Here is a 5,042-nt window from a genome sequence, read left to right on the forward strand (position 1 = left end):
GCCCATTCCCAAGACCATGGACATATGAACAAAACCAACCGCAGTTTTTCTGAACAGAATGTCACAGTAATGAAATATGAACCTGACATTAACAAACGAAAAAATCAGAGAAGTCTTATTAATAAAATCAATTCCACAATTAACAAATATCCAAGCACATCTCTATAAGTCTTTGATAGTTATTTCCCCAGACATTCCTAATATTAGGCAAATATTTTGAATAACATAACATTTTTATATTTATTCACTTTTTTTTTCTGTTCAGCCATAAATGAATAATCTGTTAATTCGCTCGGATTGATATGCTCACGCATAAGTAACCACTATCAATTCTAAAATTTAAATGTTGTCAGATTGTTGGCTTCAAAACTAAAACCTTCTTTACCGTTAAAACTTGTATACTTGAGAATGATCGCACCAGTGATCGAAACGTCGTACCTATTCTAAAAATAATATTCCTTACTTTAGAAGTTGTAACTTGTAATAAAATAATACAACAATATACTGCAACACCATTGTTCATGATGTTATTATATAACAGTACTCGAATATCCTTCTACAGTATTACAGATCTCCTCACAGTGTATCAATGCATTATCAAAGTAAAATGCTTCATCGCCGTTCTAAAGAAATCTTAATAAAATAGTGAACTCCATCATTATATGGTAAGGGGATACCGTTTGTCTTTTTACATTTAGGCTCATGCGGATCCTTGTTGGATTATCTAATTTTTAAAAGCTTACCAAGACGAAAATTCAAAAATCATCCTACGCTTGTGTATTATATTTTCGTGTCACAGAAATTTAAATAACATATTTAAGTAATAACGCATTACAAAACTAACATGAGCATAGAAACACTTAAAAAGCGAAAATAAATAAATAAATAAAGTATTTAAATAAAGGGGATAGAAATCATCTTCGTAAATGATATGTGTATTGGAATAAATATTGAAAGACAGCCTGTTATGGTATAAATATATTATATGGTTCCATACTTCATCTAGAAAATTCTTGTTGCAAAAACATATCAAAGAAATAGGATGTCCTTCTTTCAAAATACTCTTGAAGCTGGCCACTTCTCTGCTAATTTCCTCTCTTACAGACTTGGATAACACATTGTAACTGTAAATGATCGTTGGTTTACTCCGTTTGTGAAGTAATTGAAGTAGGCAGTTAATGGTGTTAGGTTCTGGAATAAAACAAGAATGACAAATATAAATGTCGAGACATAAAAGAAATAATTACTACCTTAGCTATTTCAAACCGGCATTTTGCTCCATCATAAGTAAATGTACATTTTCTTCACTGTTTGTCAACAACTTGTAAGTTGATTTTCCTTTTAATTATTATTGGATACAAAAACAAAAATTCAGTAAGACTGTAAACTAGATTCTTTACCAGTACTGTTAACGTGCATTGTTACTGTCTTATCATCTGAACTAATTAATCAGTTGAACACAGAAAAAACGGTTTCTGGTTGTAATTGTTCATAATGCTATACAGAAAATATACTTATGAACAACAACAACACCAAAAAAAAACAAACAAACAAAAAAAAACAGAATCGTTTAACTTACTTTCTTTTAGAACATTAGCATATGTTTTATTTTCCACACTTAGCATTTAAAAAAATAAACACTTCTTAGTATAAATGAAAATGACTAAGCACCTGCGTTACACACGCACATGAAGCCTGTATACGAAGAACAAGATCTGAATAAATCAAGCAAGTTATTGCTATTGCATTGTGAACTGGGTTCGATTGCATTGCTAAATATTTCTAACAGTGTGGTAGTATAATAAAGTTTGAAACATATAAATGCGCACATTGTAAGCATCGCAATATAGGTCAGCCACTCATCTCTCACGCAAGTGAAAGTATGTTCAGTTTAATTTTCATTTCAGCATATTAAGCTGAAAAATACCCCTAAGAGAATCCATTAACTTCCATCAAACGATCCTATATTCTTATCTTGCAGGATTTCTTACTGGTTTTAAAATAAAACCAAATGGTACGAAGTATGAAAAAGTTCTATAACCTTTGCTAATACATGCGGAGACTCTTGCAGAAGAAACAATATAGAGAGAAACTATCTTTAATTTTGATGTGAATAATCGAAATAAAAGTTACATTTAAGAAACTCCCAAATATAATTTAAACATTAATTATTCGAGTACTTCAATTCTACTGACTGTAAAAAGCAAAGAAGCGTGAAATGTATTGGCAGAGGTGGCACTGCCAACAAAAATTCTAGAACTTTAGTTAGTGCATCGATTACAATGTTTCTTTATAAATCAAGAAGACACACTATGAATATTGAAGTTAAAAATGTAGGGAAACAACCTCAACAAACAACTTGCTTGAATTAAAGCAGATGAGATTTGGGTTACTTTTTATAAATTAGAACAATACTTATATTTCTAAACCAATGTTAAGGCAGGTTACATGTGTTTTTGTGTTAATTAAAACTAACGGTAAAGAAGATAGATGTCTTGATAACCACCTTTGTGCAGCAGTAAGAGTCACAATTTTAACTACAACTAAACGAGTCCCTTAAGAACAAGATCTACCTAGTTAAGAATGAAATTATTTCACTCATCAACAGAAAGTAAAGCAAGGTTTCTCTTCAATAATTATCACGTTAAAGATAGTATTATAAAGCAACTGGGGCAGATACGGCCAAGTGATAAGGTACCTAGACTATGAATCCGTGGTTTATGTTTTGCGTCCAATTGCCCAACAACGCGTCCCGTACTTTAGGAGTTTTGTTCTGCACATGAAAATTGCAATAATAATAATAAAAACTACCCAGAAATGTCACACTTTATTAGCACACGATGTTCGAAAAGTTGAAGAAATTGAATCAGCAGAAGTGTTACTGAATTTTTGTTTAGCACAATGCTTGTCAATAGAAACATTATGACTGTCAAGGGTGGAACTGTTTTTGTATATGCTGATATCAGTGAAATGCTTAAGGACAAAAATAGGGTCTTCAAGAAACACGCATTCTTTAGTAGAATATCACAATAAACTGTAAAGTTCTTATAAAGGAACGCATCAGGAATTTTTCATTAACCTCTTTTTAAATTTCCTGTTCAAAAAATAAGAGAAAGTGACAAGTTTGCTGCCACAGCTACCAAATCAAAAACTAAAATAAGAATACAATGACTTATTAGTGTTATCACAATCTTCACTAGAAATTCTATCATAATATTTACGTCTCTCGCTGATAAGTAGGTAAAAGTTATTGTTTGTGCTACTATACCCCTCAATTGCTGAAACTTGACTTGTTATTTCTGCCAGAATGTTCACTAGTAGATATAAAACCAAACAAGAAAGTGACTTGTTAGTTTCCCTACGTTTTTCACAAAAGACTGAAAACTAAGTGAAAACTTATTTGTTTTACTATATTCCTTGCCAAAAGACGGGAAACTAGAAGAACGTGACTTGTTACTTCTGCCATAATGTTCACTAAAAGATTGAAAACAGGGAGAAAATTATTCGTTTATCTTATTATAATTTTCAGTTAAACAAAAAAAAAAACCTGTAAAAAGTTATTAGTCAATCTTAGCAATTGTTTAATAGGAGAAAGTTACTAACTTGATAGTGCTTATACAATTGTTTTAAAATGACCAGAAACTGAAAGATAGTGATCACTTAGTTTTACATCGATCTTTCTAGAAAACAAAACAATAATATACCATTTTATGTTTTGATATTAGATACTAATTTTTCAAGTATTGTGGATTTTTTTCAATGTTTTCATACACTTCATCAGAACACAGAAATTTGAAAAAGGAGCTCATTGAGCCATCATATTTTCTATTAATAGTTCAAAAACATAGGCGAAAGTGATTTCTTATTATTCATTGACAAAATACACTCCAGAGTAGCCACACAATAGGGATAATGTTTCTCACCTCAGCTTAACCTACCTAGAGAAAGAAAGTGTGAATCTGGACCCTAAATGAGTGACAAAGTAGATAGTTTATCAGTTATACCAATTTGAATATTAATGGTTATTCACATTAAAAAGGGGTTTATTAGCTTGTAGTTAAATATAAAACTGTGCAATGGACTATTCGTATTGTGATCACAGGAGGGATCGAATCTTAATTGTCAGCGTATACGTCCTGAAGCTTACCACTAAGCCACCAGAGCGGATGGATGACTATTACAAAGAGAATTCATCACGCAATGAAATGAAGATGGGCTAATGAAACATTGATTCAGCTTCAAATTATCATTGACATTTTATTTAAACTACGCAACATTCAAGTTATTATATCCTCGTCTGTTATATTTACCGGAAGGTTGATTTGTCTAGCATACTATTGATGCTGACTTAAAATTAAAAGAAAAGAACTCTTGAAGTTAATTATTATTTCACTATCATTTTAATGGAGATATTGCAGGTGGCTTAACAGTGTTATTTGTATAAATTTACCACGTGTAATTAATAAATAATTGATTTCTGGCTACTGTAGAAGATATTGTTAATTTATATCAATATACTTCTTGGTAAAAAAATATCGGTTATGTAGACGTTTATCTTGTTAAAGAATTTCATCAATTTTGCTCAGAAGTACGTATGATTTTATATCAAGTCCATCATTCAAACAATTGTCGAAACCCTAGGTGCAACTAAAGAGTAAGTAAATTAGTCTTATTACATAGATAATCGTCGTGAGACCTGAAGAAAAATTACTGCTAAAGTTGAAATATCTCTCAGAAGTTCCACTGAATACTGTTGAATACTGTACAGCTGAAAACTGGATGAGTAACGGAGAAGAAAGTCTATGATAAATTACAAATATTGTCGAACGGCTGCCCCCCCCCAAAAAAAAGAACAACAACAACAACACCTTAATGAGACACTGTATATGGCTTGCAGAATATATTGCATTTACAAAGAAATTGATCGACCCATATTATTTTCTATCAAATATATACACCTGGAAAAAGTTAAAGCACCCCCAAATATTTTTCTAGGATTGCTTATTGAAAATAAGGTTTAATTTTTCATGATGTTGAGCAAT

The sequence above is a fragment of the Limulus polyphemus genome, unplaced genomic scaffold (assembly GCF_000517525.1).
Source record: "Limulus polyphemus unplaced genomic scaffold, Limulus_polyphemus-2.1.2 Scaffold434, whole genome shotgun sequence".
Taxonomy (NCBI): Eukaryota; Metazoa; Arthropoda; class Merostomata; order Xiphosura; family Limulidae; genus Limulus; species Limulus polyphemus.